Source organism: Hyaena hyaena, unplaced genomic scaffold (genome assembly GCF_003009895.1).
Source record: "Hyaena hyaena isolate Hyena2069 unplaced genomic scaffold, ASM300989v1 scaffold_106, whole genome shotgun sequence".
NCBI lineage: Eukaryota > Metazoa > Chordata > Mammalia > Carnivora > Hyaenidae > Hyaena > Hyaena hyaena.
Genome location: NW_024080738.1, coordinates 1,118,512 through 1,133,238, shown reverse-complemented (window position 1 = coordinate 1,133,238; position 14,727 = coordinate 1,118,512). Strand labels below are relative to the sequence as shown.

The 14,727-nt window shown below is 42.1% G+C and overlaps 1 protein-coding gene across 2 annotated transcripts in view; it reads right to left on the bottom strand.

The window, feature by feature from the left end:
- Nucleotides 1–14,727, bottom strand: part of WDFY2 (WD repeat and FYVE domain containing 2) — a 169,469-nt gene that overhangs the window by 105,601 nt on the left and 49,141 nt on the right. The window contains exon 1 of one of the 2 annotated variants that reach the window (XM_039236091.1): nucleotides 2,463–2,677. The exons of the other annotated variant lie outside the window; for it this stretch is intronic. The gene's annotated coding sequence lies outside the window, so the exon portion shown is untranslated. Of the gene's footprint in view, nucleotides 1–2,462; nucleotides 2,678–14,727 lie in introns of those variants that run through there. 2 annotated transcript variants of the gene reach the window in all.

Genomic DNA, 14,727 nt, shown 5'->3' with positions numbered 1-14,727 from the left:
CCTTAGCAGCTGTTCTAGTGACCCGATGGGCAGAGCACAAAGGTCAATCAACAGAAGACAACAGGCCCGAGGCGAGACAAGACGCGAGGCAGAAGTTATTCGCCACAGATTCTACTATAAGCAAACCGAAATGTCTACCGGGCTTTCCAGGGGACCGTTTTGCCCACAACCTTCCAAACGTGGCCTCCCAACAATCTCGCAGGGTAGGTATGATTATCAATCTCATGTCACAGCTGAGGTCTCTGAAGCACTGAAAGCCCCCAGGTCATATAGAGCCACAATCTGAACCCACACAGTCTAAATTCACAGGTTGCTCTCTCTCAACCACTGCACAGGCGGCAAACCTGTTCCCCACACGGGAGGGGCAAGAAGGCAGACAGAGCAAGTTTCATTTTCAACAAACCGAGTTTAAAATAACTGGAGATGAAAAAAATAGTAACAAAAGAAGTGAAATAACCGTAGATGTGGAGCAGTTTCTCATGTAAGGATTAGAGCTGAAGTAGCACCAAAGCCAGGTGCACACAGGTTCTAACACTACTGTGATGTTAGTGTAATCAAAGCTCCTAATCTTCCAGATGCATAAATTATAAGGTTATGTAGAAATGTATGTATGTATGTATGTGTACACAGATAAATGTTTAAGTAGCAGTGATTCTAAAAATCCCGGTAAAAAAGGCACATATCAATACAGCTACTACAAGTTTGTTTTAAGATTTTGAAAATAGTGGGGTGCCTGGGTGACTCAGTCGGTTAAGCATCCAACATCGGCTCAGGTCATGATCTCACAGTTTGTGAGTTGAAGCCCTGCATCAGGCTCTGTGCTGACAGCTCAGAGCCTGGAGCCTGCTGTGGATTCTGTGTCTCCCTCTCCCTCTGCCTCTCCCCACTCACACTCTGTCTCTCTCTCTTTCTCAAAAATAAGTAAACATTAAAAAATGTTTTTAAAGATTTTTAAAATAGCTTTGTAGGTCCAAAGGGTGGCAGGTTAAAATTAGTTTTAACTCTAAGAATAGAGACAAAGAATTTTACAAACACAACAGCCCCCCAAACCCTTCGCGTTTACATTTAACCCTTAAAATAGCTCAATGAAACAGAAATCACCCTTTAGAGATGAGAAGGCCCACAGAATTTAAATTTGCCTGAACCAATAACCTGCAGTTATTTTAAATTCTGGGCTCTCTTCACTAAACATACTGCCTTCCTTATACTACATGTATTAAGGGCAATTGAGAACTCTTATGGTTAAAAATAATATTCCATAAAAATATTTGTTCTCGTATCTTTAGAGATATAGTAATGGTTAAAAAAAAACCACTACATCCTAGACATCTTAGAGGTCAAAAGTAACACTGGGATAGCTAGGAATTTCCTCGATAAATGTAAATTCCACTATGGAAAGCCTGCAAGAATTTTTTTTGCAAATTATATTTTAAAAGCAACACAAAAATCTTTTAATAGTAAATACAAAACTTTTTCCTTGGAAAAAATTTCAAGAGAAAAAACCCCCAGCTGTGATTAAGAGTCATGGTTAAGCCAGTAGAGGTCAGTGTATTGGAGAAAAATGCACGCCCCTGCTGAAAGGCGCGGAAACTGCATCCCCCTCCCCCCACCCCTACACGGGGGCCTGGGTTCCCAGGAACCCGACAGAGCCACAAAGGATGCAGCGCCCTCCTCGCCAAGTCCTGTCATCCTCTCTCCCCCAAGCTCTTACCAAAGGCAGAAACAGACACAGGGACAGTTGGGAGAGAGAAGCAATTCTCACTTCAAAAATAATAAGACAAGATCTCTCCAGTAGGTCTCAGTCAGTTTAGCAGCTGGGCTATTTTGCAAACAGCATAATCTTATTCTACTTTGGACACAGTTGGCCACATTTCAACAGGTAAAAGCCACTTTTAAATATTAGACTTAAATATTATTTATTCCTTAAACCTAAAAAGGTTTTTCTTTTTCTTTTCGTTTGTAAGGTGAAAACGGAAGTTAGATAGATTGTAGTATTTATCCAAACTCCACCGTGATCAGGGCCGGTGTGCTCCTTGATTGAGCCCTAAATACAGTCGGAGAAGGAATCACATTTTCTCATCCTCAAAGCAAGTACCAGGGCAAGCTCCACGCCAGACCCCAAAGTGGTGCTTGTCGTTTGTCACAGAGCAAGAGGGTCAGTCAGAAGTTCCTCCTTACAGCCGCCCACCCCCAACCTGTCCACTGTCAGGAAGCTCTCTGATCACATCTGCAGAATCCTTGTGCGGAAGGCAGCACAGAAGCTGAGCCGACACCGAGAAATATGTATACCGTGCTGGGTGGGATGATGGGGAAGGAACCATAAGTCCTTTGTCGCATCGCACCAGCATCTAGCACTACCCTAAAGAAATGAGAAATGCGAGGGCATTTGGAGCCTACCTCCCAACCCACTCCAACTCCCTCCAAAGAACTGAATCCAGTGCCCGCCTCCACTACAACCTTACCTAGGACAGGTATGACCTCTTCAGAGGCAGCCCTGTGATCACACAGAGGAATGGAACTTTCAATCAAGCAAGGGAGTCAAATGCTCCCTTTATGAGATTCCTGAATTTTAGTTTGTACTTGACTTTCTTGTTTCAAACTGTGCTGACACACATAGGCTGGCAATAGAGTTTAGTAATACACAGGTGCTGAACTGACTGTGTGTGTGCCTGTGCGCCTGCACGCGCACAGGTAGGTAGCCAAGCACCACACCAGTTCCACCCCCACCCCCACCCTATCCAGGAAAATTCTTTGTTCTAAGTTCTAGCGGTGTTTATGAGTCCACTTATACTGATGGAGACGAACTGCAGACCTGGAACAGTTTGGACTTCCCAGGGCTATTAAAATCTAGAAGTTGTGAATTCTGCCCCCTGCCTCACAAATGCATTTATATATACATATGTATTCAATCACTGACTTGCTGAACTTTGATTCATTCACAGACATTTATTAAACACCTACTAAGTGCTAGTATGTGAAACACACTGGAACCACAAAGACAAACAAGCACCACCTCTGTTCTCAAAACTTACCACCCGCTGCAGGCAACAGGTCACAGAGCATTACCACCCAGCAAGCTGGAGAAGCCTTGAAGAAACATGTTAAAGAAACATGCAGGGGCAGGGGGGAGGGGGGGAGCATCAAACCCTGAAATGGAGCCTGGGTTAGGAGATGTGAGCGAAAGCCTCCCAGAGCTGATGGTGTCCGAAACGCAGGATGGGGAAGCATTTACCAGAGGAAGGGGGAGGGGAGCGGGGCATGTTCCTCGTATGGGGAGCAGCATGTGGCGGCAGGAGCAGGCCGGGGGTGGCCAGGTGGCAGTGACGGGAACCAAATTGGACAAGGGAGCAGACGGGAGGCCATACATGGCTTTGTAGGCCACGCTGAGGAGTCTGGGTTTTACTCTGAGGACAACGGGGACCCGATGGAGGCCAAGCAGCCAGGCACGAAATCACAATTTTTTCGTTTGGGGAAACCTGGAAGAAGCCTGCTTACCCAGAAGCAAGCAGTTTGGTTAACCAATAAACCAGGCAAAAAAGGATGCGGCTCTAGACAAGAGAAGAAGGCAGACTTGAGAGCATTTAGAAGTGGAAGCGTCCAGGTCCCGGGGCTGACTGGGTGTGGCGTGATGCATGAACGGTTCACCAGGGAGTTTTGTAGAAGGCAATGCTGACTTCATCTTGAACTTGCTGGGTGGGTGTGGGGACACTCCAGGGAGGACTATCAAGGAGGGAACTGCCTGCCTACGTGGAGTCGAGGGGTGAGATCTGAGCTGAGGGTCAGGATGTGGGCGTCACCAACAACAAGCAGTAGCTAAGTCCCTGGTGAAGAAGAAGAAAGTAGGGCCAAAGATAATTCCCGGAATAGCACCAACAGTTTAGGGGTGCAGCACGCAGAAGACCCGCAAAGACTTCAGCGTGGGCCACCATGGATGTAGAACAAAGGCCTTCACTTCTCAGACGCAGAAAGTGTCCTAATTTTGGGCCCAGAAAATAAGGTCATTGTAAACATACCTAAGAACTGAACCAAATTCACATTGAAAACGTGCCCATAATAAAAAAACTATCTATATAGGTCACTTTTCTGAGAGAAGAGGGAGGATTGGGGGTGGTGACAAACAGTATACCACAGGTTGCTAAGCTACTGAATAAAATAAGACGAGGCGTCTACCCATGCTGAAATTCAGGCTTTTAAAAATGTGCCCTAGAATGATGCAACCTTCATTAGTTACCATAGCAATGAGCTTCATTTCCCAGGGGACAATTGTTATTTTTGCCACCACTGAAGTAACTTGGGGGGTGGGGGGGTGGGGGAGAGCAGCGATGCCGACTGTGTTTTGAAGACCCTGAATTTTCAGGGAATACTCTTCTAATAGATCACACAGTGTAACCTGAATACAAACAGAAGACAGCCCCTAGCGATGGGCAAACTAATAGAAAAACTTGAAGCAAAGGGATGTCACTCAATAACTTTTTGTAGTTTTTACAGTGACTTGTTTAAAGGGGAAAAATGCCTCTAAGGCAAATAACGTTGCAGAAATTCTTGGGAAACATACTAAAAGATTTTTTTAAAAACATTCACTATGATTATTTATAATAAAAACAGACTACTGGCTTCTCATGATATGTATTCAGATCACATGTAGTGAATAAACTAAACCCAATCTTCTACAGATCACTGTGTATCTCTGTATTGAGGATTTCTCCACAGCTAGACAGACTGCTGTGTAGAGTGAATTAAGGTACGTAGGGGTTGAAGACAGAGGGGCTCAAGCTGGGTGCTGTCCAGCGTCTGGACCACCCTGCCACGCAGCTCAAGGCCAAGCATAACCATCCACAACATCAGACCTAAACAACTTTGTTGAATTACAGACACCTGGATTTTTTTTCGCATAGCTGTAGGAACCTAGCAATCTGAGGCAATCTGAGGCTGCAGAATAGGGGTGGCTGTTTTATATTACAAAACCCTGAGCTTCTAATGGCATTCCTGCTTTAAAATACTAACAGCCATTCTGGTCATTTGCGGTCATGTGCTTCAGCGGGGTAGGCTTACTACAGACATCACCAGAAAGTATTTTAACCAGCTGGGTCCTTTCTCTCGAACCAAAGGTCATGGAAGCCTTCACAATTTAGAATTTTAAACATCACAATCAAGTAGCAGCCATCTTCATTGTTTTCGAAAATCTACAAAATGAAGTCTCAAAATGAGGTTAAATAGCCCCCTGTGGCATGTGAGAAATTATAAACATATACAAAATACACGGAATTATGGTCTTTATGAAACAATACTAGGGGCCTTGAAAGAAACCTCCACAAAGCTCTAATTCTGAGTCCTTTTATTACTTTTTTTAAAAGTTTATTTAGTTTGAGAGTGAACAGGGGTGTGGGTGGGGTAGAGAGGGCGGGGGAGAGAAAGAGAGAGAGAGAGAGAGAGAGAGAGAGAGAGAGAATCCTAAGCAGGCTGTGGGTTGACAGCACAGAGCCCAATTTAGGGCTCAAACTCACGAACAATGAGATCATGACCTGAGCTGAGCTCAAGAGTCAGACACTTAACTGACTGAGCCACCCAGGTGCTCTCTGAGTCATTTCATTACTAGTAAGCACTACTCGGGGTCTGCAATTAGTGTCTATGCATTGTAGCCTTGCTTTGTATATTTTGTTTTCTTGGTTACACTCTTAGTGGCTAATGTTTAAGCACAGCTTGCTGCCTTTGCATAGCTGTGGGATTTAGAATTCCCAGACTCCCTCCCTCTCACCTCTCACCGCTGTTACTGCATATCTGCTGTGTCATACTAGCATACATCTCCTGCAAAGCCATTCAGACTCCTGGGCAGAATGAAGCTCCAAAATCACATCGCATCTCGCCAACATCACAGCAGCCACATGGCCTGTCAATGCTAGTTAGCAAATCCATCTCCCTGGCAGATGATGAGTTCCTTGGGAACTTCAAAGAAATTTTATTTTTCAATATTTTTACCTTTAATTTTTTAATGCCTAGAATCCCTTTATTTTGAATATAGATAGTACTTAGCATAGGAAGGATGCTTGGAAAAGGTCATACAAATACATAAAAGAAAGGAAAAAGAACAGGAAATAGAAGAGAAAGAAATGAGCACATTCCCAGCGCAATGGTGAAGAGTAACCCAGAGGGCAGCACTAGGAAGGCACCAGATCAGAGAGGCTGGATGGGTTCCTGCATATTAGCATCAGCAATGCCGTCTGTTCCTCAGCCAGAGTCCCTCACAGGCAAAAGAAACATGAGTGCAAGCCTTGAACTGTCAGTTTGAGCAATTCAACACTATGAGAGTGTTCGTCAAATATCACCCACTAGGAGAAATATGGATGGAATCATGAGGAACAATGTAGATTTAAATGTTGTTCTTGCCTCTATACACAGCAGGAGAGCATGGTGTGTGGCATCCTACTCACCGCTAGGTTCCTACAGCCCGCTACAGTGGCAGGCCCATGATAAATGCTCAACGGGGACTTAATGAAATAGTAAACTGAAAGAGCCGTGATTCAGAGGGTGCCCCTGGCTGCCACTGTTCTGAATCTGCAGATGGATGAACTGCTCTCTTCCAGGGTAGCCACACGCAGCAAAATGGCCAAGAATTTTATACCTTAAAACACAAAGCAGAGCTGGCAGGAGGGGGCGAATGGGGAGTTACTGTTTAATGGGTATGGAGTTTCCATTTGGGAAATGAATTGTAGGGAAGGTTGCACGACACTGTGAATGTACTTAATGTCACTGGATTGTACACTTTAAAATGGTTAAGATGGTAAATTTTGTTATGTCAATTTTACCACAATTTAAAAAAATTTAATTAAAAAAAAGAAACAAAGCCATCTCTCTAAAAGTATAGTCTTCATAGAGCTGTCAAATGTAGCAAGGGAAAGAGAGCTGTGGATAGCCTGGCCCTGGAGGGTCAGTAAAAGGGCATCCTTGGCTGGGAATCCAAGGAATTCACTTGACCACTGCAACAGGGTAGGGCAGCAGGTTTCCATCCAGAACTCAAATCCAACCTGGACTTAGGGTTTGGAGGAATTAGACTAGACTTGGTATCCTATGAAAAAAAAAGAACAAAGGACAGTTTCTGAACCGTGTGTAAGTCGGTAAGTTTACATAATGAAAGGGGATGTTTTCAAAAGATTACTTTGGCAGTAGCAAGCAACTTGGATCAGACAAGACAAAAATTAAAACCTATGAGACCAGTTGAGAGCCTGCTGTAGGGATCAACATGTTAGAACAGGGTGGTGGGAGGGGAATAAAGAGAAGGAACCATATCCTAGATACGTTTCTAAGAAGGAATCACAGGGCAGATAAAGAGCCAAACGTGTTGACATTTCCAGTCAAGAAGGCCATGCTGATGACGAAGAAAGATTGTCACAGAGCTACTACATATTTGAAAAACAAGGAAAGACCTCACAAAGTCAACTAATTTATCCAGAAGGAGAAGCTGGAAAATCCCATTGATTTTCAGTAGTGTGACAGAATAGACATTGAAATCCTTCTGGATGAAAGCAATCAAATCCTGGCTTAAACTGAGTAGAATCTAGTTTTCTCTTTATTCTTGTTATTTTAAAACCTATTTGAAAGTGAAGGATCTGCCGATTCCTAAAACTCTAATAAGGGAGTTTTTAGCAATTTTTAACTCAAGTTTGTAACCTTAAGCATTTCTATTGGACCCTATAGATCTTAAGTATACATTTTAATGTCACAGTGGGCATAGGCTATAAGAGAAAAGGTCTAAAGTCTAACCAACATGGGGAAACTAGTAAGAAGTTTTATTTTATTTAAACTTTATTTAAATTTAGGATTCCTAAGACTACTTCCTTGGCACAAGAGTTTACAAGAAATAAATTCTCCCCATGCAGAAAAGGAACAGTAAGGAAATTTACCTGGATAAAAATCAATCAATCAATCAATATATCACAAACTGACACTCATGAAAGATCCATTTATTCTACTTGTGTGATCTGAGAAGCCTCTAATGGAGAATTTAATTTTAAGTGGTCCTAGATTTATGATGTGCTCGGGTAATCACAGAAGCAAAAGCAAACCCAATCTTATAGAGGAACTCAACTTCAGGGAGACCTCAAAACATTTCTAAGTTCTACGGAAAATGAATGGATCCAATTTTTAAAAATGACAAAGCCCAGCAGGAAACTACATATCAGAGAGAGAACCAGCAAAAATGAAAGAGCAAAAAGAGACCAACAAAGACTTCAGATACTAAAATCATCAGAAACAGAATATAAAATAACTACATTTAATGTTTCAAGATTAAAAGAGAAGGTTGAAAAATGAACACAAGTGGGGCGCCTGGGTGGCTCAATTGGTTACGCGTCCGACTTCGGCTCAGGTCATCATCTCACAGCCCATGAGTTTGAGCCCCGCATTGGGCTCTGTGCTGACAGCTCAGAGCCTGGAGCCTGCTTCAGATTCTGTGTCTCCTCTCTGCCCTTCCCCCTCTGATGCTCTGTCTCCCTCCCTGTCTCTCAGGGATAAATAAACATTTTTTTAAAACGTTATCATTCCCTTTCCTAGATAACTGATCAGACTACAACTGTAACTCAGCAATGCTCCCTTTTCCCTGATGTCCTAGAAGTTCAGACAAAGAAATTTCTCTAAGAATGGATGTGGGCCTTGTTGGAGAAACTAGGAATCAAGTTATTCATCACCCAATCATAACCACTTCTGTTTGCTGTTCATGTTCTCATAAGAAACATGCCATACACATTGTTCAACACCACCTCTTCTATTTCAGTGGTGACCGGAAGTACTCCGTGGATAATATGGACCCAAGCTAGGCAAGGCATGATTTGGGAAAGAACTTCCACGAATGACATTAAAGAAAGTAGAGCAGAAAATATAAAACCTATCCATTTTGCCTGCCCTACTCTATTTCTCTTTATCCCTTACAAAACAGCCTAAGGTGAGTAAGGCAAAGATATCATCATTCCCAGTGATGTCTGAAGGTGCTAGGAGTCTAGAGGTATTAAACAAATTTGATCAAAGTTACACAGGAAGATGATAGAAAAAGTCACTTCAAAAGCCTACGGTCTTCAGTACATCAAACGAACCTTGTTTGGAGTCTGGTCTGAATAAGTCAACCATTAAAAATATATGTTCAAATTAGGGAAATTTGAACATGTTAAATGATAGTAAGAAATTATAGTTAATTTAATTCTGCATAGTAGCAGCACTGTGCAATGTGCAGCAAACTAACACTTATACTATTAACAGGTAAAATGGTAGAATAACCTATAATTCATTTAAAGTGAATCCCACAGGGGTGCCCGGCTGGCTCAGTAGGTAGAGCATGTGACTCTTGATCTCAGTGTGGTGAGTTCAAGCCCCACATTGGGCATGGAGCCTACTTGAAAAACAAACAATAAAATAAACAAATCAAGTGAATCCCAGAACCCCTACCCAACAAAGCACGGAATGGAGAGATACATGAAACGTTATTGGCAAAAGGTTGATCACTGAAGCTCGATAATGGGTACATCATTATCTTCACGTGTTGTGTATGCCTGAAATGGTCTGTAATAAATTATTTTTTAAAATCTTGAGGTCTGGACTCATAACAACTGTATATACAACCGCATGTAACAGAAAGGCACTGCCTCCTTTGTACAGGGAAATTATGACTAAAGAAACAGTAGTGGGTATGAATTCAAGTAGTACTAAACACTTTTGTCATCCAGATGGCAATCTGAATCAGGTTAACATCCTTTGTTGGTATTAATAAATAGTTCACAAATGAAACACTTTTTATTTCTAGAGAATGGGTAACAATTTCCGGGTCTCTAAAATGAATCAACAACTAGAAATGGTCATGCTTTAAAAGATGTTAACAGCTGAGGCAAATTATCTAGCATATATGCCCCCAAAGAAATTGCTACAAACTATCAGAATTATCCTACTAGAAAATTTTTAAAGCTCTCATGTTAATATTCTCAATACATAAATTACAGTAGCATTTGTAAATGATAAAGGAGACAATAGCATATGGGTTGCTTTGAAGTTAGCAGAGTGGATGAAAATGTCTGTTCTCCACAGTGCTTAAATATATTTCATTAAGAGATTAAATTCTCGCTACTGGAAAACACTAAATGCATAAAAGTATTCAGATTCCATATTAAATAATCTACATGATTTTGAACACCCATCTGCTCTCGCTTATGACAAAAGAGACAAGTACTGAGTTTCTAGATGGAATCATAAAGGCCCTTACAATCAGCCTATTTTATAAAGTAACTAAGACTAATCATATTTCTCTCAAATTTTAAATGTATCTGACATGCTCTGCAGTAATACAAAAGAGATATAAAATGGGAAAATCAAAAAGACAATGATACTACATCTTTCCTCTGCCAGATCAAATAAATGTAACAGTCGCCCTCTACAATTTTGCTTGATATAAAGTGATGATTTAGCATGAATGTTTGAGAAATCTCATGTATCTTGAAAAACCATAGTATACAAATATTGTCTCCTCCTATAATCAGCCTTCCTTCCTGTGGGTTTTTGAGATACATAATGTATACTCATGAATGTTAACAAATCTCATAAATCAAAATCACATTAACTTTACTTCCATAGTGAACCTTCTCCATAAGCACCCACAGAATTTCCTTGATGTATCAAAGTATATGGTGTAAGACAGTGTGGATGAAACATCAACAGCAAAATTTCTTTATGTGTTGAAGAAAAATCTATTACTAGAAAGAATTCACCCTATCATGACCTCCCTCGAAAAACATGCTTATATTTAAGCCACACCAACGGGAAAGCTTACCCGCACACTCATGAAATGCACAGAGAAACAGAACCTTCTGGTTACTAGTCAATCCTCATTTCTTTTCTTGTGGGAGAAGTCAAGTAAAAGTAATAGTAGAAACTCAATTATTTTCTAAAATTCTTTTCAGGAATTCATTAAATTCCAAAAAGATTCCAAAATTCGCAAGTATTTCCTACGAATCTTGAGCTAAGCCTGGAGAACCACAGAGCCCCTCCACCAGAAGCCATTCTGTAAAGCAAGCATGATATGTAAATTATTGCTCTACATAATATGCAGCAGTATCGAGTTAATCCCTGCAAAAATAAACATCCAAAAAGCTCAGCAGTACCCAATATTTTTACTAGGCAGCATTCTCCCAAGTAGTTACATACGTAATAAAATGAATGAAATCAGCATTTTCTGACTCACACAGCGTAGCTTTTCATGAATGGGTACTTAAGTGTGAAGATGGATTAACTCTCTGATCTCATTTTAATGAGTTTCTCTTTGTCTTTGAGGGACTACACTGCACAGATGCTCAATCACTCCACTCCACAGTCATTTAAATCAATCCATTTAAGAGGTTTGAGGATGGCGCTGACTCGCATTTCTGTGGGCATACTAAATTCACCAAAATTTAAAGTCAGACAGTAATTTAAATAATGTGAAGTTACCTCTTCTGTCCAGTAGATTGCGAATTCCTGTCCAGGCCACTTCCGTGATGTAAATGAAGTCTGTCCTGGCTCTGCTATCACACTGCCTTTGTCACACTCCCACTGACACTCGCAAGAATCTCCTATCTGGTCTCCTGCCTCCTATTTCACTCTTTGATCCTTTCACCCCGCCACGTAGGTACTTTGTAACTAACATATAAACTCAACTATGGCTGGACCTTTAGAGATGCAGGGATCAAGTCCACCAGTGTGGTCTACCAGGTCCTCCAGACTCTGACCCATGTCCCCTCCCTAGGCCCCAGCTGCCCAACACTCTACCCAACAACTCTTAGTTCTCTAAGTCAGCAATGGCCAAATTTATTTGGATTTCATAGGTTAGGAGAAAAACTGAAACTAAAAGACTGGTGAGTTAAACATAGGGCTGCCAGCTTTTTATTTCGCCAAAGAAAAAAACATTTCAAACAAACAAACAAAAAAACCCCTACAGTTTACTGGCACTTTCACTTTACAAAAGTTAAGAAGGATGTGATCTTAGAATTCTAAAATCCGAATCAACTTAATTTTCGATATAAAAACTCATTATAGGGATCGCCTGAGTGGCTCGGTCAGTTAAGCATCCGACTTCGGCTCAGGTCATGATCTCATCATTTGTGGGTTCAAGCCCCGTGTCGGGCTCTGTGCTGACAGCTAGCTCAGAGCCTGGAGGCTGTCTTCAGATTCCGTGTCTCCCTCTCTCGCCCCTCTCCTACTCATGCTGTCTCTGTCTCTCAAAAATCAATAAGCATTTTAAAATTTTAAAAAATCATTATTCTGTCCTTTTTTGTTTTTAGTTCACCACACACTGGTGAAAATTCTTGCACGAACTTATTCCACGAAAGCCACGCCCTCACTTATCATACCCTTAAGCCCCCTACACCTGCTGACCCGCTGCTCTGTCTCTCCCCTACCCTCCTTTTTCACTTGCATAACTAGCATTCATCCTGCAACACTCACCTTGTAGGGCAGCTCTTCCAAGTTTAGCGCCCATAAGAATAACCTGGAGATTGTGTAAGATGCAGACTCTGATTACAAAGCTTTTGTCCTACGTTTCTTCCAGAGGCGTTGTGGTTTGGGGTTTTACATTTAAGTCTATGATCTATTTTGTGTTGATTTTATATACGTATGAAGCATGGGCCAAAGTTCAGTTTCTTAATGCATATGCAATTATTCCAGCATCATTTGTTGAAAAAAATAATTCTTTCTCCACTGAATCTGGCAACAATCAAGTGGCTGTGCATGCATGTGGTGTATGTTGTGGCCTCTGCTCTCTCTGTTCCACTGATCTGTGTTTAGGCCACGCTGTACACACGTATCCTGAAGGCTCAAGATACAAAGATGAAAGGTACTGTGTGCAAGTGAGAAAGGACCGGGAATGTACCAGACCTCCTTGGTGTCTGCCTGTGTTCTTTCTTCTGCTGTACTGTATCCAATGTCATTACTAAAGCCTTAAGTAAGTATGCTTTGTGAAATCTTGTGAGTCCCTTCAATCAACTGCCCCTGGGTAACTGCTGCAATGATTTTGTTTTCTGTGATTAAAAAGAGAGAACACGAAGCCAAAGAACTGGCTGTTTTCCATCTTGCCTAAGTGGGTCAAGGTCAATTCTCTCTTTGTCCTCTCTGCTAGGAATGGCACTTCCCAAGTAATGCTCATCATGGCCCGCAGGTCTTCTTTGATAGTAACTAGTTAACCATGGCCAAGATAACTAAGATAATTGCAAAATGGGTTGTTTTTTTTTTTTTTTTTAGTCTAAAGCATGTTTACAAATCAGAGTCCGTAAGCCTAAGAGTACCATCAGGAACGTGAACTACGGAAGGCAGGTGAAACTAACACAGCAACCTGAAAATGAGATAACCCAGCAAAAGCTGAAAATCATTTAAGAAATATCATCAACTGCTCAACAGATAGTTGTTGGGCTTCCTGATACCTAAAGGAAGACAAAGGTGGACATCCAGCACATTGTAAAGATCAAAGAACTTCTGGTGGGCATCCTTTCCATTAAGAGTTAAGCTAGATTAAAGCGTATGCAGGCATTCCTAGAATCGGGAAGTTACATTCTAGTACGTCCCTGAGATGTGGACACCAAACAGGAATGGAGGGTGGTGGCATGGTTAGTGGAAAGCCTCCATCTCTCCTTCTATTGGCTGAGAAACTGAGACAGTAGTAGCAGTGGAAGGAATCATAACAACTGTTGGCAACTGAATGTTTGTGTCCCTCCCAAAATTCATATGTTGAAATCCTAACCCCCAGTGTGATGGCGTCAGGAGGTGGGGGCTTTGGGAGGTAATTAGCTCATGAAGGTGAAGCCCTCATGAATAGGATTAGTGCCCTTATAATAAGCAACACCATCTCTCTACCACATGAGGATACGGGGAGAAGACAGCCATCTAGGAGCCAGGAGGAAGGCTCTCACCAAGAACTTCCAGCCTCCAGGACTGTGAGAAAACCACCCAATCCATGATAATTTGTTACTGCAGTCCAAACGTACTAAAATGCCACCACAGCGAGCTTATTTTTTTTTTTTAATATAAGACACATTGTTCTTTACTTGCTTTCCTTTATTTAATCCTCACAAAAGTTCTAGGAGGGAGATCCTGTTTTCATTTGAGTTTTAGAAGCGAGGAACTGCAGTGCACTCACACTAACCGCCTGTGGCCCCCGCGCCAGTGAAAGGAAGAACCAGGAGGTACTCAAGGCAGCCTGACTCTAAGCCTCAGTCCTACTCGCCTCCATCTTATTTCTGAAGTTGTCTGGGCGCTCTGAGAGAGGAAGAAGGCAGACTGTGAGGACAGAAGGAGAAATGTAGGAAGCTGGGTGCAGGTTTCACTATTTGGATAACGGAAGACAGGAAGCAAAGAAAATGGCTGACAGGCATTTAGAACACGGTGCACAGTGCTTCCGGCAGGGCTGGGTTTGATGGCTTTCAACAGGACTAGAGGGACACGAGACAAACATGAGGCTCTGTCAGATTCTCTCAGTTACACACAGCTGCTATTCTTTTTTTTTTTTTTTTTTTTTGAGAGAGAGAGAGAAGACAGAGAGAGAGAGAGCAGGGGAGGGGCTGAGAGAAAGAGAGGGGGAGAGAGGATCCCAAGCAGGCTCCACACTGTGAGCATGGAGCCTGAGACAGGGCTGAAGCCCACAAACTGTGAGATCACGATCTGAGCCAAAACCAAGAGGCGGACACTTAATCAACTGAGCCACCCAGGTGCCCCACAGAGCTGCTATTC